Raw genomic sequence first — 26,816 nt, 5'->3', positions numbered from 1 at the left:
CGCAAGCGGGCTATCTGCCAGGGTCGGGTCTGGAGTGGCGGGCGCTAACTGGAGGGGGAAGCATCATTGACGCCGCTCACCAATTAGAGGCCAATGGTTCCCATCTCCCCCGCCCGGAAGGTGTTAATCGAATTACGACCTCGGCATCGGCATCCACATTCAGCATTGCCATCGACTTTAACTTTGGGCCCAACTTGCGTAGCTGCATCCCCGGTGGTGCGTCTAGAGGGGCATGGAGCCAGGGTGGGAGCTGCCTCAGCTGTCCAAGTTCATGCGCAATGTCGTTGCCGACATTTCCATATTTTCAAATTTGAATTTTCTATTCCGACCAAGTTGTCGACGTCCTCATCGTCGTCGTCGGAATTGGATGTTGGTTGGACCAGGACCTTCTGAAGCGCAGACATCGTTCATCAAGAAATACTTTGGGCGCCTCCGCTCAGCTATCCACCACCACCGCTACCGCCTTCCACCCGCCGACTCGTAAAGAAAATTACACACATGTGTGGCTTTTCCGAGAGACGCGAGTGGCGGGAGGACGAGGGACAAGAAGGGGGCCCCGTTTGGTTGCCTCTGTAAATTTCGAAAACACGTTTATGTCTGGCTGCATTTGAGCAATTCTGCGGCCCAGACCATAGACCTTATCGTGGCAGGAGTCTAAATATTGGGGCAAAGGCATTAACCCCTCCTTGATGAGCCCATACAGAAACTAGTAAGAGTAACCAATTTAAGGCAAACTCAATTGAAATGATTGCAGGCGGATATTCTTTTTGGCAGTAATTGGACATCATATATTGGTATTATTGCAAAATAACATCTTATGAACTGGTTCTCCTTGACAATATATTCTCAAGGCACTATTTTGGAAAAATTTTTAGTTGCAGAATAGTAACTTTTAAGCTCTGAGTTGCTTTTTGAATGAAGATGTTATTTTGGTTAGAGTCTAGACTTCCGGTCTTAACTTCATAAATTCGTCTTGCAAGTTGCAACTTCTCACAATACAGCGAGTGTACAAATTGTTGCACTGTGCGGTCATAAAACTATGAAAAATTGAATTCTGGGCATTATGTGCCGAATCGACTTTATGTTTCTTCATCTCCAGCTGCTCACGAAACCGACTCCTCCAGGACTTTCTACGTGGCTGCTGTCAACATTGCAATTACGAAGCGATTTCGACAGCATGCTGCACCAATTGGAGACCGAAAATAGAACAGAGCCTGGCTTTTAGCTGTCAACAAAATATTGCATGAAAAAGCAGGAATATTTTGGGCATAGAATTATGCAGATGCGTGCTGCAGGGAGTGGGGGAGAAGCGGAAAGTGCAGTTCAATGCCGCACACAGACTCCGCACACAGGCGGGCGTTTTCAACACCTTTTGGGAACACGCTTCATTTGCATGTAGCCATGACACTCTGGCAAAGGCGAAGGCGGACGTGGAGGCGGAGGCGGAGGCGACACATGGAACTGAGACCGCAGAAACCACGGAAAGAAAGGGGTTCTCTCCGGCTGCCCCAGCTCCGTTTCGTCGGTGAGTGACAACCGCAGAGTAAGACCGCATATATCAGAAATAATAATAACCACCAGAGCGGGATGCGGAGTGCCGAGTGCCGAGCGGTGGCTCCATGCTCCAAGCCCAAACTCAATTGGGCACTCCTGCCCTCCTTGTGTGTGGCGCAGATCCGGATGCAGATGCTGATGTGGTCGGGTGTGTGGATTTGGGAATGAGTGTGGACTAGGGCTGGGCTTGGTTTGGGGGAGTCTACACAATCGAATCATGGCAAATATTTCCAAATGCGAGATGTGTGAAAGTGCTAACGACGCATCTGCATATTTTGTCAACTCGGAGGAGAGGACGTCGTCGGGACCTAACGGATGAGTCGATGGTGGCTGTCAGGGCCACAAAGGTGGTAACCAATTGCTTATTGGCGGGGACTGGCACCGGGACAGCAGCTCCAGCCGCACCATCCGAACAACAAGAAACAGAAGGAGCTCGTGGTTCCGGATAATTGGCGGTAAACGTCGGGGTCTCCTGCAATCAGCAGACAACCGCCACTAATCAAGAGTCGAGAAATGTGCACTTCTGTGATACAACCGTTTGTCTTTGTTTCGAGAGCTCCTCCTCCGCTTGTCCTTTCCTTTGTTACTGTTTGCTAATTATAATTTAATTTGTTTGTTCCGCGAGGGGCACCAATTCAATTTTCACTTTCTCCCGCCCGCTTTGCTAAGAGGGGGCGTGCTTTTTGAATTTCGCTTCTGCATTAGCATAAGTCGTCAACAAGTTGAGCCCGTTCCTTCCCGGCTCTGGCAGGATGAAAGGAGCTATATTTATGCAAATGCGCCAGAGAAATTGGATGGCTGTGGAGCAGACCCCGCCCTGGTGCCCTGATGCTCTGATGCCTGATGTGTGCATCATCAAAGGCGCACTGGCTCAGGTAGGAGCCACTTCATTCAAGACAAATGACCAACCGCGATCATCAACAAGTTCATCAGCAGCGCGGAGGTGGCCGTAATAGTTTCTTGATTACCCGCAGCCTTGCCACACTTTTTGTGGCGCGAACGGGGGCAAGCGATGTGGCTGCGGCAACTGCGCGTTATTTGCATTCGCTGGGGATCTGTTACACTCCGATGGCGAAGGCGAAGCGCTTCCCACTGCTTTCTTCTCCTCCTTCCTCCTTTCAGGTCGGTTCGCGCTTGAGGGAAAAGATGAAAGTGTTTGGCAGCCAACGCTGCTGGCGAGGCTGGAGGGGCGTCACCCCCATTAGGCTCCCACCTGTCATCATCCTGCATCCTCAACGGGTAGCAGAAAAACACAGAAAATACAGGAGCTGCTCACCAAATGGAATGAAATTGCAGATTCATTTCACTCAACGACGGAGAATAGTTGCTTACCGGCGGAAAAGGGCGAAGGGGGAGGAACATAACCTTTTAGACAGTTATGGAAGGAGAAAAGGTCAGAAGCCAAATCAGTGGCTCAGATACCGATTCCCAAGGCGACCGCAGGTTGGAGCGGAGCTGCTGAGAAAAACCCATTCGGAAATCATCTAACCAGCAGCTTATTAACCCCATCAATATCCCAGATGGGAAAACCAGGAACCCACCCACCGAGAATGGGAAACACATCCCCCATTTCCCTGACATCAGTGGCTTTCCTCTTTTCCCGCTCGGTTGGGTTCCAGGTTGCCGGGAGAACCCAGACCTGAAATCCGCTTAAATCAATTAAAACTTAATTTCGAGGCAAATTTACTTTAAATAGAGCAGACCTGACTAGATGCTGTCTATTTAAATATTTACCAAATTGATGCAGAGATGACTACATGATCAATGCGTATTGTTAGCCAGGGCTTGCTGGCTGACGAGGAGCAGGAAGGAAGTCTTTGCCATGTGAATCAAAGGAATAGATAGGACTATTGATTGCACATGCAGTTGCAAAAGTTTAATTAATGCATTTGCAAAGCACAGATTTTCTAATTAATTGAGGAAAAAGTGATTGGGTTCTGTTTATTCACGTTTGAAAGGTTCTTTTCACTTTTAATAACTTTAATGTGATTGCCAGTAAGCAGATAACCGTTTCACTAGTTGAGCTCTGAACTTTAAAACGCATTATTATTGTAAAGTAATCGTTGATGAGTGAGCTTAAACACTTTTCAAACTATCAGTTTGTCTCCCAACTGAAGTACTTTAAGGATTTAAGTATTTTCAAGTAAGTGATAGTATTTGTATCCGGTACAGGGGGAGTAGTTCTTACTTCGTTGAAGAAACCATTTCATGAATGCTACTTGAATCGATTGCTAATCACTTTGGTAATCGTTTTCTAGTTTACCCTCTGAAACCCCCTTAGATACAGAACAGAATCATATCAAAAACCCAATTTCTATGCAATGTTTCATTTCAGCAGGTTAGTACCGGGTATACATACACTCGAGCCACTCGGCATGAGCCTTTCCCACTTGTTTCGTTTTCTTTACCATAGAAAATTCGATTTGTCTTATTTCAAGATTTTTTCAGGACTCAGAGCTCCAGTGGCTGGGGCTCCTTTGGACGCCCGAGAACCCCGCCTCCCCCGCATAGCTACTTTATCGCTTGTCTTCCACATGCATTTGTCGTGTCTTTCCGATGCCATTCTCCCAGGCCCAGCCCCTTTATTTTCTTCTGTATCTTTGTTCTGTCGCCCTGCCCAGCGGCAAAGTTTGTCGCGTCTTAAAGTTCCGCATCCTGCCAACTGCTGCCACCTACTGCCACCCCGGAGCCCATGACTAGTGGCTCTGACTGACAATAAACCACTTTACAGCTACAATTTCTGTTTGCAGCAGCTTCCATCGTATTTCTCGCAAACGAAATTGAATTAAAATTTACATTTTTAATCATTTTCCACAGCTTGACTTTAATTCGTCCAATCCGAAGGCCACAGCCCGGGGCACCTTTTTCCGTCTTCCACTCTTCTCCGGGATCGCAATCCCTTTGTCGAGCAGTTCTTTCTGAGCGATTCGCTTTTAATTAGTGTGAAAAGCTCAAATTATTTCCCGCCCACCCCACAGTCATCGGACCAGTTCCTAATTGGCTTACAACGGCTGACAATTATTATATGCAGTCATTATATTTATAATTATTATCACCCCGCTTATGCTTAAGCTGTTGTGGTGCTGATTGACTTTTCTTTGCCGGATTTTCCAGGCTGATGAAATGTCCGCCGGCGTTGCATTTTCTTCGGGCACGGGTTCCCAAGCTCTGCTTTTGCATTCAGTCTTCTCGACGCTGCCCAGCTGGACGGTCCTCTGTCCAAGAACCCAGGAGAACAAGTGTCCCAGGAGCACTCTAGCGTATCTGAAGTCGGTGAGTACTCGAATGATGATCCACTACCGCCTCCACCTCTGTCCACGGCCCGTCGCCAGTTGGAATTTCGAAACATATTCTCGGAACTCGAACGCTTCAATTATTCATTTTGCACATTCGTGCACGAAACACACACAGTTTGCATGAAATATTCAAGTGAAATTTCTATTATATTGTTAATTCATTACATTAGTCCCGGCCCCGACTGTCTCGTAGGCCCAGAACCTGGTAATTTGGAGCGGAACCCCTTGCCCGGAACCGAGTCCTTGGAGACTGTTTGTTTGATTTGGTTGTTGTTAATGTTGTCGCTTCCCAAACACACACTCGCACACACACCCACTTAGCCACTGATGTTACTTAATAAATTTAACGTTGATGAGATAAAGAGGGGCGTGGTCGAGGGCCTGCCGAAGTAGGCCTCGGCTGAGGAACTAGACGCGCTGGCTGGGGCCACTGACTGAGCATTGTTGTTGCCAACTAGAGGGCCACAGGGCCGGGCGGCGGCCCTTGCGGGCGCAAATTAAATGCAAATTCAATTAATTTGAAGCAAACAATTTGCTTAAATTAATTAATTGAATGTGAATCTAAAGTGCTTCCAATTTAACGCTGAGACCCCGACTCTAACGTTCGGGGCGGCAGTGGCAAAGGGGCGAAGGGCGCTTGGCGAAGGGCGGCTGATGAGTGGGCGGCGGGTGGCGGGCGGTGGCCAGTGGGCGGTCGGCACTCTGTTAGCCAGTCAATGTGTGCGGCATTTATAGAAACTATTGACAAGTGGCGGCGGACAGCAGGGCGAGGGAGGGTTGCCGCTGCGGCCTGCCGCAAACTCTGCCAACGCAGCGCTCCGTATGCGTAATTCTGAATTCGCCCTGCATCGGGCATTAAGCAAACTGTTCACTTCAAAATCAAGTCGAAAATAAACAGCAGCAGCCGAAATGCAAATACCCCGCCATGTGTAAATGCGAATGTGTGAGAATGAGGTTGCGAGATGGGCCGTAAGTCACCAAAGGGATTTCCAAAGTATCGGGAAACTCCAACAGCAAATTATAAAACTTTAAATTGGTTTTAAGCTTAAAGTGATTGCTAAAAAATATATTAAAAATTGAAAACAAATAATAATAAAGCCTTAAATGACACGTATGAAGAATCGAACCTCTAGTCCTAGTGCTGGTCCGACAAAGATAATTACTTCTATCAAAATAATAAAATAGTCTCTAAGATAGAGGGTTTCCTAGAAAACTGGATAGAACTGTCGGAGAGTATATTTGATTTTAGTGCTCTGAAAAGTATAACTTCACTTTGTATGAGACAATCATTCGCCAAATTTCCCTACAGGCCGATATTAGAAAACTTTTCGTAATATGGACCTACGATGCGCCTCACGGACGCATCTCCATTGGCATGGGTTTTTGGTTTTCGGCTCTTGGTCGGTTAACCGGCAACAAGCCAACAACTGTCGAATTTCGATGACTAACAGCCTTTACAGCTGGCCCCGCCCACCCGGAGTCCATCTAACGCCCGCCGCCCTGTTAGCGGTTTGAATGTTGTTTGCATTTTATATTTGCCAAGTTTTTATCGCCAGTTATTCACGATGTTGGGCTCCCTGGTTGGTAAAAAGGGGGGTGCAGTTGGTAGTTACTGGCTAACTGGTTAGCTGGCCCGCTGGATGACTGGATGGCTGGTGTGTTGTTGGTGGGGGGGTCTTTGGCCAAATTATTCGCTTGATTAATATGCGAGTTCGATGTGTATGTGCCACGCCTCCACGCACATAACTGTTTATTTTGATAGTTTAATGTGTGTGCGAGTACGCGGCTGTTTATTTGTTTGTTGGCATGGCTGCAGTTGTTGTTAGTGTTATTGTTTGACCAGCAAATACACACCAAAGTGGCAAATTTGCGCATTGCCAAAGTCAACGAATTGTAAATGATTATAAATTCTTTTCCGCTTCGAAATAGGATAAATTAAAGCGCGGCGAGAGCAAAAGAGCAAATTGATCAAACCATTTTAAATCGATTGAATTGGAGAACAAATTAGAAACGACTGACAGAGTTTTCCAATATCAATCATCCGATTAAGTCGATGGCAAACGGACGGGAAAATAGAAGCCTCACTTGCCTTCCCAGTTCGATTCGAGTCATGAATCGATTTTCACTTTCGATGCAAGCAGGGTCTGCGGACGAGATCTGCGAACGGGACCAGAAAAAGGCATATATTTCGAACGATTTGTCATTTGACGCGTTTTGGGTTAGCTTGGCCAACAAGCAAATTATTCTTCGATATGGCCCAAGACGGAGACGGGAACAATAGCGTGTTAGCCGCCATCGAAGGGCGGCTTGAATCTTGAACACTCTTAACGCAGTGTCTGCAGTCAAAGTGATAATTTTTTTGCATGAAAACCTCAGAGGATTTAACATTTCAGCTGAAAGGGTGTGGAAACTTCGGTGCTCCGAGGTGCTTCGGTCCAGCCAGATCGACAACATTTTGGGTCAGCTTATTGGGTTGGGCCGTGGACTGTGTTGGTTTTTGGTGCCCCTTTTTTGGTCCACAATCTATTGACAAATGCTTCAGTCCGAAGTCGGGCTTTAATGGCTGCACTCGGCCCTCCTCGCTTCCTCACTCCACCTCTAATAGATTTTCTCGGGACCTACTCAGTATACATAATTTTTGAGAGCTTAGATGGAAAACAACAAACTCGGACAGATGAAATAGAGAGATACCAGACTCAAAACAAAATTGGGGCTCTCAAAAAAGCCCCATCTCCCCCAGACTGGGCTACTGTGGGAATCTAATCTTATTAGAATTCGATTTGATTGTTCCGTTTAATTTATTGTGAACCTATTCAGAGTTTGTTGCATTGTGCCTCATTGAGCGATAATCGATGTAGTATAATCGGTCAGTACTCGGTCCATTAACAGAAAAATCTATTGTACAATTTGGCTTCCTTCAAGTTAGTCATAAAAGGTCAATCCCTCTGTATGATAAAGTGAGAATTATGTGAAACCGGAAATATGTCAATCTGCTTGGAGAAGACTGTTCCGGAGACTCACCGAAGGAACATCAAACAGTTCATTACTCTTCGGAGCAGAGGGTTTCGAGAAACCACACCTGGTTGCATGGCCATAAACAGTTACTGAGCCAATTAATGTTGCCTCACACACGAAGAGCCAGGAAACTCGAGTCTAAGTTTGGCAACTAACTGCAGGGGACAAATATGGCCAAAAATATGGCCAGGAGGACGACGCAGTCTGCGGCCATAAAGATCGGTTCTAAAGCCATAATGGCTCATTACTTGGTCATTGATGCGAGCATCGGATCCGGGCCAGCCACGACCGTCCATATCGCGGCAATGAAATCGCCTGACCCCGCTTCTCCCTTCGGCACCCAGCCAAGCCGTTCCCAACTCGCATGCGCAGCGGGGGCGGGGCTTGTTGGCAACTGCATCTGGAAAAGCAACCGCCTGGGAGATCTTGGTTGATAGCTCGGCGACTTCAGACCCGATCGGCTTGGCATTTGGGCAATTGGCGGCCCGTTGCTTTATCTGGGCATTTAAGTTTAAAGGCTTTTTGGTGCCAACGCATTGGAGCCCCTTTTATTTCATAAGCCATACGAAGAATATTAGTTTTGTAGGAAACGAAATTTTTTGATTGTAGACATTGTTTCTGTGGAAAGGCATTGTACCTTTTTGATTTTGAATTTTGTAATGTGAAAAATTTGAGGGTTTGAAAGACTATTGAAAAAAAATGATCAAGTTTTTTATACTTAAAAGTTTAAAGATAAGTTAATTTTAAGTTACAGTTTTCACTCAAATATTTAAAAAAAATATTATTTACTTAATTTTTTTTAACCCAAAAAATATAACAAAAAACGTTCAAAGACATATTTGTCGCTATGTACTAAATAATATCGAGATTCTAGAGAGAATACAAACAATTTTTATAAAAAACTTAAAAGAGTGAATTAAAATTGTTTTCTTGAAAAATTAGAAAAATAATTAAAAACAAGAAAGGAAAGCTAACTTCGGGCGGAGCCGAAGTTGATATACCCTTGCAGTTCAGTCGCAGTCCGCTAGGTGGCGCCACGCATCTTATATTATTAGATATATAGCGGATCGTATATAGTCGGCCGATCCTTATGAAATTTGGCATATCGAATTATTTTGCCAAAAGAGTAATCTGTACCAAATCCCATCTTTCTAACTTAAAAAACACCAAAGTTATGCCAATTTCGATCGTTCTATGACAGCTATAGGATATAGTCGGCCGATCCTTATGAAATTTTGCACACAAGATATTTTGGTCAAATATAACATGTGTGGAAAGTCCCAACCCTCTAACTTAAAAAACACCAAAGTTATGGCATTTCCGATCAATCAGTTATATGGCAGCTATAGGATATAGTCGACCGATCCCGGCCGTTCCGACTTATATACTGCCTGCAAAGGAAAGAAGGGTGTGTGCAAAGTTTCAACTCGATAGCTTTAAAACTGAGAGACTAGTTTGCGTAGAAACGGACAGACGGACAGACGGACAGACGGACAGACGGACATGCTCATATCGACTCAGGAGGTGATCCTGATCAAGAATATATATACTTTATAGGGTCGGAGATGTCTCCTTCACTGCGTTGCACACTTTTGACCAAAATTATAATACCCTCTGCAAGGGTATAATGAAGATTAGTTACATTCAATTTTAAGAAAAAGGCGCTTGGAAAAGGGCATCATAGGAAGACACAAGTTAGGTGTTTGCCCAGTTTAAAGTGCCGGTGACATATTTTTGTATCAAATGTTCACAACTGTATTTAGTTTTGCAAAAGAAACAATTACGAATTTCTTGAATTGCAAACTTGCCTTTTACCACTAAACTTACAACATGTTGTATGGTTAGTGCTTATACGAGGCACAACGGGCTGTTAAATTTAAATGGGAAAGGACACCCATTACACATCCATATCCATAGAAATATTGCGGGCGCTTCTTCCGCATAGGGCTTGAATGACTGCGCCAGCAATCAATCCATACCCATTGGCCTGTACACATTTCAATAAAATTAAAAATAATATACAAAGGCCATTTATCAGAAGTGGAATGTCGTAAAATCAGATGCACTTTGGGAATTTAACGATCGCCGTAAAAACACAAAGTGAAGGTGGGCAATGGCCGCACTTGTAGCTCCCCAGATAGACTCGAGAAATTAAAATTTCCAGGGGAGTGAGCCAGTCCCGGTATAATCAGCGAACATGGAGAGAACCACTGGGGTTATCGCTGCGTCCAATGCAGAAGATATCGCCAGCGTGGATTCCTCCAGCATTTCTGTCCCCAGAACATGTCGAGGTTATCAATTCTGCTGGCGGGTCAGCCGGAGTCTTCTACCCAAGAAACAGTCCCATTGTTTAGCGGGAATAATGACTAAGCTGACAACACTCCGATTGACCCCAACAACAGAAAAACAAAAACAACGGACAAATAAAGACAATTGCCTGCCCCATGAATTTATTCCGAGTCTGTTCTTTTTTGCGCGTTTACTCATTTTCATTTCTGAATTCATTGCACGTTCTACAAATTTGAATATGAACCTTTGTAAATGCTCTCGGACTCGGACTCAGGCTAGGAAGGGGCTCGGACGGGGATCTTGTTGTTGATTTCGTGTTTCTGGGCAGCTGCAGTGGCAGCAAGTCCCATGACTCAGTGCCCAGGCGTTGAAAGATTTAATCGGAGGCGGTTTTGGGCTGCATTAGAGGGGCAACAACGCAGAGACAGGGAGAGAAACTGAGATGGAGTGAACAACCAGGGCCCCAGTGGAGGGGATTACGCCGCAAGTCCAGTTTTCTGTGGCATTCCAGGCTGGCACACTTTGTGCCCCTTTGTGCGGCCTCTCCCACATGGGTTTCCTTCTCGGCACTCACTTATTTTTCCACCTATTCTGGAAATTGTTTTACGTAGGAGGCCCAAACGTTGCTATATACAAAATACACTTTTGCAATTTTGTTTATAGCCAGTTGCCCATCAATAAACGCTAAATTTGGCTAACGCTAAATTAAATTCCACCGCAGGTTTCTCGGTAATTTACGCTACTCAGTGAACTTAGAGAAGATCTGACCTTGGCAGGTGATTCACTATCAAGCCATGCGTATGGCCGTAATTTTGTTTATTCCCACATACATATATCAAATATAAATTCGAGCTAAACTTAATATAAAAAGAAAATCAATTGAACAGCACTTTCAGTAGCGCCAAGTAAAGAATAATTTATATCTAAAGGATACAGGAATACGAAGGGCCTTTCTCCCTATTTTGAGGTGGCACAAGACATAAGACCTGTGTAAAATTATATTTTTAAGCCAGCAGCCTTGGGAGCGAAGCTATGATGACAGTAAGTATTATGTTAGGAAAGGAAGGTTATGTTCTGGCTGTGACGATATTGAGACACCCTTTGGATACTCCATATACAAGAAACACTAAAATCTATAAAATATATAAACATGAAAAGCTTAATTATATGGTACATATGTACATATATGTATATAGAATATATATATTCTTTAATCCTTCGAGGCTCGTGGTTAAAAATGGAAAAGCGTGCCATATCTAAAATGTTACATTAAAAAACACCTTCACCATCAAATTTATAAAATTATATTAGAAACAAATTGTTTTTGAATTAGTACTTGATACGATTCTTTTCTTAAAAAGTCATTAAAAACATTCCAAATATGAATTCGATAAATACCATGTAGGTATATCTAACCTGTATGTCTAAACCATTGTTAAACTATACAAGTCCTTTGATCGTAAAGGATATAATTGGAGTTAAATTTAAATCCGAAAATCATGGCTTTAAGGTAGTTACCAAGTTATCCAATCCATGTCAGGCACATACAACTATGTTTAGGAAACAAAATTAAAATCAGTTTATTTTTTTATGTCACAGATAAGCCTAGAAATCGATTGGTTCATAAGGTGCACTCTCTTTGATGGGGTTTGTCGACCCGGAAGGCTGCCTAGGCCCTAATGTGTTCTTTTCAAAGCCCTCCACTATGGATGCAGTTGAGGACGACTTTGGGGCAGGGTTAGCCTGTGTATTGCTAGTTAACCTCACTTATGCGAGGGGGCAGAAGAGATGAACGATCGGGGAGGACCTTTCGCCTCCAGCAGGTGCGTTGGGGGCTTTCGCTATCAGCTGTCGCCACACAGTCCTGGATATGTCCTTTGTCGCCTGGGCGAGTCCTGCAAACCAAACCGAAGGGAACTGAACTAAAGATAAGTGAACTGAACAGCTGCTGTTGTCGTTGCCGCATGGAATTTTGCAATTTCTTTGGGATTTCGAAATTGCTTTTTCTACTTTCCGCAGCCCCATGTAGAGGGCAACTTTCGTCACCCCACCTCCCCGCCCATTGGCAATTCCCCCTTCAGGGCCTCAACTTTAGCGCCATTTCACCTTTGTCGGGCTGTGGCAAGGACTTCGCCCCGCCGCGCGTTGTCCTGGCATTGTTGGCCTCCGATTCTTTTGAAAGCAACCGATGGAGTGTGTTTTTGGGGTGAGGGTTAGGGTGTGGGTGGGTGGTAGGGTAGGGGGAAGGAAAGCATCAACGGAGCAGCGGAGAAAAAATCGATCAAGAAAAATGACTTTTGTGGGTTTTCGTAATTTTCATTGCACGCGTAATTGAAAATTTTCAAATTCTTGCTTGCATTTTTATCCCCTCAGCTCCGCGCCCGCGTCCGTTTGCCGACGCTCTTTATCAGACTAAAATGGAATTTATGGGATGATAAAGAAAAATATCGGCGCCCAGCTCTTTACTCATTCGCCTATTTGGCTCCTTTCACGGCGCTTTCATTATTCGGCGAAATTGTGTTAATCTTCGAACTTAAAAGTTTCCACCGCAGTGGAAATTCTGGCAAATTGATGGGAAATAAGAGGAATAACGATTCCGAATTGAATTTAAGAGCGATGCAGGCCGGATGCGAGATGCACGGATAGATGTTAGGTGCGCTGGATCAAGCGATGTAACTTGAGCTTCTCCTCCGAGTTCCTCATCGAGTTGGCTGATTGCCTGATATATCACACAGCCATACTGGTAATGCTGGTAATGACCCGCCCACGCACCACACCGAGGATAAAGGACGGGCGGGAAAGGATGCACTCCCGCACAGGCGGCCACTATAACGGGAGCATTGTAAATCCCAACTAATAATTTTGTAACCTTATCTGCGCCCGCTGTTGTCACAAGCCCACAATACGTCGGGTCGGGGGTCGCCGGGAGGCTCCCGGACAGGAGGCTCCCGGTAGGGCGGTGTAAGCCGGGGTCGAAGGTTTGCCACAGAAAAGCGCATATCCCACAACGATAATGAAAATGTCACACGAGCCTCGCATTTTCTCATCACCCAGCATCATGAGTACGACGACAACAGGAGCAGTGGCAACAAAGACAAGGCGGATAGTGAGCTGCCTCCGCCTTTACAAACGACCCACTACAGCGGTGCGCTGGCGGGGTGGATAGGTGGAGGGGCGGATAGGTGGCAGGACCAGGCTCATTGCAGTGCAGAAAATGGAGCCACCAACAACTCCGTTGGCATCAGAGGCAGCAGCCACGTCGGCAACAACATAAAGGTAAATCCTGAATAATGCTCAGCGCTCACTTCACAGCATCTGAGAAGCGAGTGGGTCGTCGCCGCGGGAGTGGCCCTGAGGTGGGTGGCAAGTGGATTGAGTGGGGCGGAGGCAGCAGGAAAAACATCAAGTTGTGGCGACGTTGGGGTAGCGAAGCTGATACTCTGCCAAACGCAAGTTGCAAAGGGGTAGCAACCGCTGTCGCAATCAGGAGGCTGTCCGCGATCAAACAGAAAAGCCTCAATTGAAGTACGGACTCAATTGAAAGAACATTAAGCGAAATAAAGTAATCGGTTTCCTATTTCATTAGACTAGCTTTGCTAAAAAATGGAGACTGAAAATGTGCATATTTTTATAATTGGTCGTGCTACATTTTATTTAAAACTATTTTCTTGGTACTACTACGTAAAGTCTTTAAATAAAATCCTGAACCAACAGTCTCTGCTATCGGCTCTTTAAGGCTCTGTTGCGAGATAAGGAATGTTTTAATAAAAAGGGGATTCGATGTTTTAAGTAAAAGATTTTGACGTCTTGATTCATATTCGGATGAATAGATAATAGAACATAGAACGAAAGATCTAGGAAAACCATCATGCTCTCCGAGTGGATAATACAAAACATGATTCTCATTTTCATCGTCTGGCTGTTGGGGCACAAGACAGCCATCGCAACTCACGACTCCAGTCTCCTAACGATCCTACCCGCACTTGGAAGGATATTTTGCGGTTAGCTTAAAGTTCCTCGCTCGACCAAGTACAAGACGATTATACGGAGTCCTGTCCGCTCCTGCCCTGCTCTTCGCCTGCTCCTTGCCGGGCTGTTGCGGACAGTCTTAGTGGCTGTCGTAAGTTCTAATTTCTTATTATTAGGCGTGGCTGGCTGGCTGGCAGTTAGGACGCCGGCAGCGGAGGGGCGGGTACTTGGGCAAGGCTCGCACAAGTTTTCTCTGCTGTGGCATGAAATTATGGCACAACTTACCACGGCGCTGCTGATGCTTTTGCTGCTATTGCTGCATATGAAAATGGCGGTCCTGTAAATAGTTTTGGACCAACTATTTCTTTGTCAGCTTCCTCGCCTGCAGAAGCCGGTGCTCAGTTTGTCCCGGCAACTGTTGGTGCGGCTTGTTGGTGGTGGAGCTGCTGCGGTTGGCTTTGTTATGGGGCTTTTTATTTCTAGTGGTGCCTGGTACGGCTTGGTTGCTGAGCCTACTTATAACGTGCCAGAGCTCGCCAAACTTTTGCAGGACCGAAGGTTAGGCAGAGTCGGAATGGATTTAATTAAAATACTCGCAGGTCAGGATCAGTGGGCAGGTTCAGGTGGCGATTTGAGTGCGAGCATGGAAGAAATTCTTGATGCGTCCGTCAATCTCATCCAACGGAGTCCCTGGGAGTCGGTGGAAACAAAAGCCGCCGAATCCAGAATGAGGAATGAGCACTGTGAAGTGAAAAGTGCAAGACAATCATCGAAATCACGAGGGAAGTGCTTCAAGTGCACGGTTCTCGCGCCGCTGAAGAGCTGCGGAGGACGAAAGGAGTCAGCGCTGAGCGCGTTCGCACTGAAGCTGAAGCCCCAACGAATCCAGCCCGAGCCCATTATTGTTTCCATTTAACTTACAACATTTTGCACTTTGCCAGAAGAGCTGGGAAGCGCCAGTCGTTGGCGCAGGAGAGGCAAAAGGGCCAGAAATGGATAGTACAAATAGATAAACGGTCAAACCTCGCAAAAAATGGCCAAGAAAATTGGGTGTGAAAACGAAACTGATTGCAGGAAAGCCGAACTTGAAAAGAGGAAAATTGATGCAGTCAAAGGAACAATGCGATTGAGCAAGAACAGGTAAAGGTGAAAAGGATTTAGGACGAGCATTTAAGTGGATTATGGGGAGGGAATGAGGTAACCAGTTTATGGGCAAAAGAAAATTTTTAAAAACTAGTGCTCTCTTAAACAAAAAGAAACGGATATCAGAGTATTTCAGGAATATCTTAAAGGTTTCCCTATTGTTGGCTATGGTATCGTCCTTATAGTATAGTTAAGGTATCTACATCAAGAAATTCCAGATAAATTTTAGGTTGACACTAATTTGAGACTCTTCAATTATTCATTTTAATAATACCTTGTATGACACTATCCTTAGAAAAAACCAATCTTTTAAAAAATGAAAACCTAATTCTTTAGGTAGTCCTTAGTAGTGGAAATAGTGGAAATAAATATTTTTATTCATAAATAGTAGTACATATTAATGTACGATTTCCAAGCTACAACGAGAAAAATTTGTATGAATTCAATAAAGGAAGAGAACGTACATGGATTAATACTTTGCATCCTTTCAGCATTTGATACCTCAAATATCTTAAATGAATAAACATTTTATTTTTAAGCCAAACAACGTAAACCTGACGATAACGAGATCTAAAATGAATCGTGGGATTTGGATTTAAGGTCATGGGACTTAATTAAAGCTGGAATGCAAGGGCAGGCGTGTGGATAAAGAATATTGCTCCCTTTGCAGGCGAAAGAAATGGAATCTAAACAAATAAAATTGTTTTGCGTAAAATTGCAATCGTGCGATGAAACGGAAAAGTTTGCCTAACGTGCGCTTGCGATGGCGACGGTTGTCTCTAAAAAACGATTCCTTGTCCGTGTTCGGGCTGCTGCGGAGTGGGCTACTCCGTCGCAGTAACATTTTTACGTAGAATCGAAGGGAGAGGCGGGTCCGTTTCAATAGGCGGAACTGGCAGATGGAAAAGTTGCAATGGCGGCATCGCGACCGGAAACCGACGCCGACACCATTGTCAGGAAAACTGAGGAAAAACTTTTTAAACGGAGTGCTTTTCTATTTTTGTAGAAATCTTCTACAATTTTATTCCAAAGTGGGGGGGAATCTATAATTCAAACCAGTATTGGTTCAAAATTGTCATATCTTGAATCTTTATTTTTCTTATAAGGGGATAATGAAGAAACCTAATGATGATGAAAAATTGCACCACTTTTTAGGGTTAAATTACAAAAAATTAAGATCAGCACAATTAATTTAAATTACGGACATTATAAGCCCATTCACAAAATATTTTTTCCTGTCCGGATTATTTTTTCTCAAGCACAATGAATTTATAAGGCCTCGTACTCCCATTTTCCATTAAATTTTGTAAGCGGGCTTTTGAAGGTCCAGACGGCTTTACCCAATTTGCATTATTCTCCTTTTTCTGCCTCACATTTTCACTTAGTCCCCAGTGTTGGCGCATTGTTTATTTAATTATCTTTTGTGATGTCAAGTGGTTGATTTTATTGGGGCCTCGACAACTCCTTTGTTGCCAGTTTTTTCTTATTTCTTTATTTCGAAGGCCCGGGCACGTGCGGACTCTAAAGGGTGTGCAAACCCCTTTGGGTCTTAATTGATTATCGCTTACAATTGGCTTTGATTCAGCCACCCCAGTGTCTAAAAAGGCCTTCCGAACTATTTTGGACCGATAAAAAAAATCCTCGAGCTCAATGTACATAGAAAAGCGGTAGTGGTAAAATATATGAGAGGAAAGCTACAAAAACTTAAAAGCCTAGAGTTAGAAATACTTCCTGTGCGTTTTTAAAGTGTATTGAATGCTTGAGACAAAAACCCTCAACAATACCTTCACAAATTTAACCCTTTCTAACCCCAGGAACCTAATAGCTTCTGCGTGAGTCGTCGTCACTCTTGATTTCCAAAATATCCAAGCCGAATTTCGTGTCACGGTCACATCTTCGGAACAAGACCGGGCTCTGGTCAGAATCGGAGGTGGCCGAAATTAAATTTTTAGCAGGCCGAGGGATAAGTAGATGTGGGACGGGGCTAGATTCCTTTTGCCTTTTTACGCCTCAAAATTTTTTCAACAAACATATTCGATTAACTGGCCTTGGAGCGGGAGGGCTGACGGGGCGGCCCGGGCCGTGTAGGGGATGGCGTTACCCTTTTTGTTTCTATTTATCGAAAACCACTTGATTATGCAGGCTTATCCCTAGTCCTTCGTCGAGCCTTGTTTTCATCGGCATCTTCTTGTTTTGTTTTTCTGAAGTATATTTTTCTCGAGTTTGCTTGACCGCCCGGGGTACGAAGTAAAGTCCGGCTTCGTTTCCATTGAAGCATGAACATTTTTTTGAATCCGTTTGCTTTCATTCTCTATATGTATTCCCCCTTTTGTAATATTTATGATTTTCTTCGATGCCACGTCTGGTTGTTTTATAAATTGAATTTTCGTTTCTTTTTCCATTTATTTGATAATTCTTCGGATACTCTTTTATGTGAAAACTTAAGTCAATGTATGCTAATTTCTCTGGGAAACCTAATCAAAATCAGGTCTCCAATGGCATAATCAAATTTTCACTTTCCAGTTAAGGCCATTCCGATGCGACAAATTTGTTATTAAGTGCGAATTTAATTAGGAACAAAATCTGCCGGCAAGCTCTCGAAAGTATATGATCGCAGTGGCTTTAATGCATTATCTTCATGGCCTTTTGATTACATAAAATAAACTTGTTAAAATTCAAACAAAAAGCTATAAATTTTGTGCTCTTGTCAGTGGTGTGCATTATTTGCTGGTGCCGTTGTTCTTTTTGTTCCTGGCTCTGGACAAAGTCAATCCAATTCCGCAAATACAATTAAAATTATTACATTTCCAGCCGCCCTTACCTTTAGTTTTGTTTGTGGATGCGGGCTTTATTTTAAAAAGTTAAAAAAAGTGCATTAAAAAATTACATTTTTGTGCTGCGGCGATTGTAAAGGCCAATTTACAAATGCAAAAAGCTTTTGTAATGAAATTTATCAGGCGGGTCTAAGATAATATTTCATTATTGGGTTGAACGGATATTTTATTCAGGGTTGAGTCAGGGAAACTGATACAAAAAGTCAAGGTAATATTGAAGTAAGGACTTTGCTTCAAATGAAGCTTATAACTAAAAGTAAATTAATTAATCAAGCTCGAAGGGTGGCTTCATATACTGCTACGGTATTATCACCGAGTCTTTCTAATCTTCAAATAGGGAAAGGCATTAGCCTCAAGAAAATTGCTAGAGAAATTCATTGACAAGTCTGCTTTAGAGCCAGTTCCTCACAATATACACTTACAATGCACTGTATGTTGGGTTAATGGATTAAGTACTCCAGTGTCTTATCTCCTTGGCCCGTTTTTATTCGTTTTGGTTCAAAGTGTCATGGCTCGTTACGGGCTGTGTTTTATTTTTTTGGAAACCCATGGTTTATAATTACCTCTCCGGCTGGGTTGGTCCTCCCGAGTATGAATTGCTCTGACTATTTAGATAGGATTTTACGACAGTCCCGGATTGAGTTCGAATACTTTCACGGAGGCCTCTAAATACGGGTGAGTTCCTTCCATGCGGCCACAATTACATTTCCCGTTTTCATGTAGTTTTTGTTTAGTTTTCAAACGTCAGTCTCGGGAAATCAATCAACAACTGTCACCGGAATGTGGGGGACTGTGTCCCAGTTGCCCCCTCCCGTCTCAAGTACCCGTGCCCTAAATGGATGAAGAACAACCAAAAAACACCAAAAAAATTGTCAGATAAATGTTAATGTACAAAGCAGTTGAACAGAACACACGAGATCTGGGGACTGTCGCAGTTGGCGGTTCATTTTGGAAGTGGCTGTTCTTCTCGGGCATCGTTAATCATAATTGTGTTCCAAAGGGCTTAACCCATCCGAGGGCGGGGAGTCGGCTGTGGAAAACCCATCTACAAAACAATCGAATTTGGGACAAATATGTAAAAATTTTTCGGGGCGGATTTCAATACGAATGTATACATTAAACAGCTGCATGAAAAAAGTACAGAACCAATTTCGGGTACTGATCTTTGCATTTGTTGTGACTCATCTCAATATGGAAAGTAACTTTCCATCATTCCCAAATATGTTTAACAGTGTTGAAATACTTTAGAGTCTAGACCGTCTATTTCCCTATTAAATATTAATATAACTCCTATAATAATATGATCTATTCACGAACTCGTTTCAAAGGAGTGTAATAAAAATGTTGGGTGTTTGAGTGCATTGGTTTCCCATAGACATGTTGGCTTTTTTCCAAGGACTTTCTAATAGAAAGTTTCTATGCATAGGAACTATGATTTGACTTATAATTAATAAATTATGTATTATGTTATTTGAATATAATATTAAAAAGCAAACTTAAAAAATATAAGTTTTATGACTGAAGTACAGGCACCCACAGTATGTGCATCTGAATTTTTGCATCTGCCTGCTTTAATCGTGAGGGAGAGCGAATAAAGGCTTTGCATGTATATTCAGATTAAGGATAAGGTGGCAAAGATTTGGATTAATATGTTCCCCAAGTAATGAAAACAATAGCGAGGCGCCAACGACGTCATCCAAGGATATCTGAGGGAGTTTTTGTTCGCACATGTGTGCATACGGTCGCGCCTGGTTGGTCTTTCTTTTGCGGACAGGATGTGCATAAGTGCCCTTGAAATTTCTGGGATTTTTACGCTCTTGGCTCGGGACTATCCTCCTTGGGTTCCTCCTTTGTTAGTTTTGCGTGCACTTCGGGAGCAAGAGCAGGAACAAAAAGGCCAAAGTACTGCGGCCTGGCACTTATTTACACAACTGCAATAATATTTTCGTCGCTCGCTCCTCTTAGTTTTTCCAGACGCGGATATTCGCTTTTCTCCGGCCCCTTTTCCTGGATACTGGCACATCCACTCTTGGCTGCCGCTCTGAAAAGATTCCTACCCAGAAGATGTCGAATTCTCACTCTGTCCGCTACTTTCCAGCGCCACATTCGGTTGGAGAAAGTGATTTATGCGAGCAGGAGAGCTTCCCGTCTGCTCTCCAATCCGCAATACTTTCCCCCATTCCGCATGGCAGGCTGATGTCGTTTGGCCCAATGTGCAATAAATTAGTGTTTTGATTTTGCACATTGTCGGGAAAGTCGCCTAAGAAGTCTGTCGCCGTCAGTTGCATGTGCGAAGAGTTTTATGGCCCGAATCAGAGGCTTTTTTCCTGCATTTTCTTTTCAAAGACTAGGGTCTGAAGAAAAAGAAGGAATGCCAACTGGGAACAAATTATATTATGTCCGAAGGGAGGGAGGCTGTGCTACTTAGAAGGAGTCTATGAAACCACTTCATAGTTATGGGCTGTTTCCCACCGTCATGCTTAATTTGAGACATTTTCCCAATGCCACAGTGATCGCCTGAGTTGAGAGTCAACTCTAATAAGCGTGTCAATCGCCGGAGCACACACGCGGCTTGTGGCATAATCATGTAGATTCCTGTGAGTTTGGTCATTTGTCTTACCTGAAACGAAGGAACAGAAAGGCTAGAATTAATTCTTGTTGAAGGTATTCAAGGTAAACATTAAGCTATCTTGGAAACCGCTTTTATATGTACATAAAGCTTAGTTTAAAATATTCCCTAAAATAAAAATAAAGCGAAAGCGATCTTAGCCTGTTTATTTTAATTGAAATTTAAATCAATATAAACGGATTCCATCCTCACACTTTACCATTATATTTTTCTCAAGAGCAGACAGCTTTTTCAAGACTTCCACTCCCTTTCTCGGGGGATAGACATAATAATGCTTCCCTATTCGGTGGACTGTTATTGCTGAAGAGAATTTGTTTACCTTTCGCTGGCCCTTATGAAACAATAATTTACATAATATTTTATACAAATCACAGCCACAGATAGGTCTTGCCCCTAATCAGGGGCGCACGCAGGAAATATTTTTGGGGAGGGTTAGGTAAGTTAATTTTGAATGTGAATTTTTATAATTTATTCATGAATATTTCACAATGTAATATCGATCTTTCTTGGTTTTTGGGCCATTATACTCAATATTGCGTCAGAGGTTACTTCCAGATCCCGGTGAATGTTCAGAAGCACCAATCCATTCAATCTTTGCTCTCCAGTCTTATTGCGTAAATATGTCTTCAATCTTCGTAGTGTACCTTCGTAGTGTACCGTAGTGTACCTTCGACCGTTCGCTCGAAGCCACTGTTACTGGCAGTGTTGCACCGATCTGAAGAAATCGGTATACCGTTGGATAGAATGTTTCATCGCAAACGTCCAAAGCTTCGATGAATGTTTTTATGGGCTTCTCTTTGGAAAGATTTTAACATTTTCTGTAATTAGAAAAATTTTTCTTTATAATGCAAGCATATTTTGAGCCAATACGATTACCTTTTCCACAACTCAATTTCTGCTTCGAATTCTTCGGTGAATACAGGGATGTCATTTGGCCATTCTTCTTTCAAGGCTTGAACAGTATCGTGTAATTCAGACACATCAATGTCCGCACATTTCTCCGGAATGATGTTTTGTATCCTGGAGAGAATATTCCTATGTTCCAAAAATCTCGACTCGAGCTGTTCTGAGTATTTGTCCAAGAACGGAATGTAAATTGATCGACGATAGTAATCTTCAATACTCCCTTCGTAGTTGTCCCGATTTTTCTGACGTCCTACTCGTCGAGGAACAGTCAGCTCAGCATCAATGGTTTCTGCAGCTTCAGTCGCTAAAATAAAGATTTCGCAGAATTTTTCTGTAGCTTGTACTCGCATCTGCTTGATTTGTTGGTGCACATCGTTCGCGTAACTGACGCATTGGCTCAAATCGCAGTCTTCCTGTTGGAGGAACAGGCTAAGATTTTTCGTCAAGCTGAAGATAGGTTTCAGCAGAGTCAACGCTGTCAATTGTCAACTGAAAAATTGCATCGCAATTTCTCCCAAAAGTTCTTTTGCGAAGCAGGAGAACTTTTAGATGATTATTTTTGCACATTCTATGATTTTTATTCATATTCTACTTGTTACAACATCATTCCATATTCATTTTATTTTTTTAAATATCAATTTAAATGTTTTTCTTTATTTTTATCCCCGTTGTTTTTTTATTCGGTATTGATTTCAGATTTATCAAATTCATTTATTACGTTCATTTAACTGCAACCCTCAATAGTGAATAACTAAGGCTGGAGTGTTTCGAATGTACAAATTATTAATATGCTTTATTCTCACTCTTTTTGCTACTCCATCGCTCTGTGCGTGACGTGCTGGATCTAAAGAATCTGAATCCTCTAATCTTGGTCTTTTCGCAGTGTTTTTCATGGCCTTTTCATTTTCATTTTGAACTTGTTCGGGAAATGAAGTATTTGGAATATTAGGGTCCAAAATTGGCGCATTTTTTGGTTTGAAAAATTATGTTATCTTTGCATTAGACATTTTTGTTGGGCAGGTCGTAAATAAACGTCACATTATTTTATAGGTTATCAATATGTCAATATAGTTACTCATTTTGTAAGTGGCGCTCTCGTGGTATCTGCCAGAACTATGAGCATGGCGCCATTTTTGAATGAACATAAAATATATATTTTTATTTTCCCGTTAATTTTGCAATTTTTTCAACATTTCGGGGGGGGGTTCGAACCCCTCAAAACCCCCCCCTGCGTGCGCCCCTGCCCCTAATGATTCCCGTAAACAGTTTTCTTTTTGTTTATTGTTTACCATATTTTGCCGCATCATGCTGCTACAATACTCAAAATCATCATCATCGTCAGAGAACACAAGTTTAGTGTTTTTGTATTATTTTTATGATTTAAATTATGATTGGAACCAGTAGTGCTATCAGTAGTGAAGAGTCTTTCAATATCCTAAGGATGCCATTAAGGAAATGTGTCGTTATGAAGCGAAAAACTTTTGTTTATCGCAGGGAGGTATGTATGTATTAGCCCTCTCCTTAGCAGATATTTTCGCTAGCAAAATTATCATTACATAAAGAATGGTAAGGACCCCACTTCTCTATCGCTTCAAACCAATTTTAGATCTCTAAAGGTCCCTTAACCATTACCTTCCAGACTGACTCTTGCAGCATTAAGAAATTCCATTCATTGCGTTGGAGCCCATTAACATAAAATCAGAAAACCCACGCTCGTTTGGCTTCCATTTCCCTTCGCGGCGGCCACTAGAGTGACGGTCAAAATTTTCTAATACGGTTCTTGATCATCTCACTGGGTTTTCCTGGAAGAGACACGTATCCCCCATCCGCTTACCCTCTTGTTGGTGGCCTCCACTGAATTTATGCAATACATGCCTTGTTATTGTTCTGGTACTAACTGGAAATCATAGATCGCGAATTAAGTGCAACGGTACTGCAAAAAACGAGGATGTGTCTATAAAATCGATCCTGGTATTAAGCTAAAATTCTGCGGGGATTATTCCCAGTGTGGAATACTCCCACTGCCCTCCGGGAATCCAGAGCAGCTCTTGCTTTTGCATATAATTTATTTGCATTTGACAGTTTAAACTGATTTATCGGTACGAGAGCCATGGCATTCATACATAATGCGTGCGGAGTCGTCCGATTTTCCTGGGACTGGGGGACCATGAGGCATTCTGGCTCTTAATTTTGCCATATTCATGGAGGAATGTTTTGTGGTTTTTATTTAAGGTTTTCATTAGGTCTTATTTTCTACAAATATGAAAATTAATACAGTAAGTAAATCCAAATATTTATTTATTATTAAGCATGGTATGTAAATTATAGGTGTCATATCCACAGAAATCTGGACTGGTGGCCAAGACGGAATCGGACAGAAAAAAAAAGATACCAGATATAAGGTGAAAGATTTGCAGTGCCCCAAGCTTTACATCGAAACCCAATCAAACCGTGCCCCTGGTTTATAGTAAATGAAAGACTCAATGAATCTGGTTACTCATGCACAGATACATATTTGTATCTGCAACGAAATGCGTCATTGTTTTGTTGACGAATTTGTTTCTGACTCCTCCTTGAAAACTCTATACTGCAGTAATAAACAATCAAAACAAATACAACGGCGACGTTTCATTGGACACGCTTGAATAGACGTCCACTTCCTCCGGACTCCTCAGCATTTAACTACACTTTTTGCTCCGTCCATGAGCATCCGAGACCCAGCGAGACGTGGGAGAAGTATGTTGGCTTATATTTATGGCGTCTGGTTCAACTTTGCCGCCAAAAACCAAAACACAGACATTTCGAACTGCTAAATGGCAAAACGCCAAAACGTATTCAAAACAACAAGTACTTCATCAAGTTGCGCCGAATCCCGAATGCTCTCCAGCCTGAGGGGACTCCTTTTTGGGGGAAGTTTGTGCTTCACAGAGTGTAGGAGAGCTCCTTGGAAACCAAGAAAAACGACTTGCCCACATTAATAAAAAGTTTGCTGACATTTTTACAGCACGTCGATAATGAGGAATGAATGCACCCGATCCATTGTTCAATCCATAACTCAGTCGGCAGCGTCGTGTTCTAGAAGTTTGCCAAGTTCATTTTCGGGAGCGGGTGCGTAAAATGATTTACCTGCTGCTCTCTGGCTCCTATTGCCACTCCCGGCTTTTGGCCATCGAAACTTTCTGGGCTTGCCAAAAGTTCAACTTTTAATCTCATTATACGCTGACTTTTGTTTTTTGGACGTGGCCCTCCCTCGTAACGACTCCCGTCAGAATCTGGTTATGGGTTTGATGGTTTTTTCGGTGAGAGTGCGAGTGTGTTGCAGTGTCGCATAGCCGGCGCTCTTGAGTCGGTCTGGTGGCCAGGACCGCAATCCAATTGCCAAATGAGCGGAGGTGCAGGTGGGGCGGCTTCAAGCTGTCTGCGGCATTCATTAGCCGCGTGTGTTATGAAGTCGAAAGGTGACAGGGACGAAAGTGTGACACTGATGCTGCTGATGAGATTATCCAGAGTTCAGCGTTCAGACGGAAATGCTGAAAGGACGGCCGGATACGAGGGCGGATAAGGGAAAGCCCGTCTTATACATTTCCGAAAGTTCCCATCTCAAGCACTGCCACTTTCGATTCCGTCTCTATTACGAGTATATCGCGCTTATGCAACAGAACCCGGTCCCGATGCCTTTGTTGCACTTAAGCTCTATCAGATTACACAATTTCTCGCCTCTGAGAAGACTTTTGTGCCTCCTCAGGCATTGATTGATTTTCCCCATGTCACTAGCCAGATTAGCATACGAGGGTCAGAGTCGCTTGGAAAAGTGTCGCTCTCCGAACGAGGCTTTGTCACTCTGCCAAATCCCGATTGACGCCCAAGTGTTAAGGGTCCGGGGTTTATTGCCGCATAATCAAAACAGATAATGTAAAGAGTTCATTATTGGGTTGTTTGATTGCTGGCCAAGCCGATTACTCATACAAAGCGCCCCAGCCGCGGTTTTATGATCTGAAATTAAAAAATCGTTTCGGCTTAAATGCGCCCAAAGGTAACAAAAGCGCTTTTTGTTCGAAGAGGCATCTAATAAGCCATTAAACGAAAGATATTTTCAAATTGTAAATATTTGGACTGTCGTCCGTTAGCCGATTGCTTGAATGGCCCAAAGAAAAAGTCGTAAAGCAGCTGACAAAACTCTTTGATGTGGTCAGCTGAGTGAGTCAGAGTCAGTCTTAGCTCCAATCGGCGGTCGAGGAAGCCACTCACGATTTTCGCAACGAGGCTTCAACCTCTGCTCTCTTCAACTCTTCCAGAGTTTGTCAAATGTGGAATAAATGAGATTCCACTCTTTCTTCTTAAGCTTGCGCTGACCCCACAGCTCACACGAGAAATTAAAAAAATACAAATGGAGGATAAAATATTCGAGACAGTACATTCTATTGATTCATCCAATAAACGGCATTGTTATTAATGAACTGCGAATTCGCAGATACTCGGAAACTTAGTAGGAGGTGCCTAACTAGATTATTTATACATCCACATGACCGAATCATCGAAACGACCAACATGACCCAACGGAGTGGCCAACTGTAGTGGTGAGCCAGGAAGAGTTTCAAAGAACTCATTGGTTGGGGTTCAAAGATCGCAAATTGAAAAATGTAAACAGCTTAGATCGATCAGCGAATGGGGGAGCTTGCTGCAGCACTGAGGGGCAAGTGCATGGGCATGGCCATAAATTAAAAGCTGCAGATACGGTCAGGGAACAACGAGAGCCCAACGAGAGGCTTAAGGCAAAGAAATAAAGATCTGGGAAAAGGTCAGGAGCTGATGAAATCGTTGGTACCCATTTTGGCGGCTTGATGAATGGCAATATTGGGTTTCTGACGTTCAGACGGTAACATTCCGGTCGTAATTTGGTGTCCAATACACCTCAGTGACAAAAAATTCTTTATCGATTTCGAGCAAGCGCTAAGATACTCAATGGGTCGCGGAATGGGCGGAAACAATAAAAATTACATTTTTGGCCAAATCCTTGACATGGTTGCCAACAGTCTAGACGACGAGCCCAGACAATGCCAACTGGCAAAAACTTAACAGAAGAGGGTGAGGGGAGACGTGGGCCAGTCGCGGGGAAAGGTGGCAGTGGGGAACATACCTCAGGACCCACATAAAAAATCTGAGAGTTCTGCGGTTTTGTTC

The 26,816-nt window shown here is 43.2% G+C and overlaps 1 protein-coding gene across 1 annotated transcript in view; it reads left to right on the top strand.

Moving 5' to 3' along the window:
* Positions 1-4,732: 4,732 nt before the first annotated feature.
* Positions 4,733-26,816, top strand: part of LOC6493846 (putative phosphatidate phosphatase) — a 54,623-nt gene continuing 32,539 nt past the window's right edge. Inside the window, exon 1 of the mRNA XM_001958510.4 lies at positions 4,733-4,827. The gene's annotated coding sequence lies outside the window, so the exon portion shown is untranslated. The remainder of the gene's footprint in view (positions 4,828-26,816) is intronic.

Source organism: Drosophila ananassae, chromosome 2R (genome assembly GCF_017639315.1).
Source record: "Drosophila ananassae strain 14024-0371.13 chromosome 2R, ASM1763931v2, whole genome shotgun sequence".
In the NCBI taxonomy this organism is placed as follows: Eukaryota; Metazoa; Arthropoda; class Insecta; order Diptera; family Drosophilidae; genus Drosophila; species Drosophila ananassae.
Note: the sequence above shows the minus strand (reverse complement) of the source record. Positions and strands in the feature narration are given on the sequence as shown.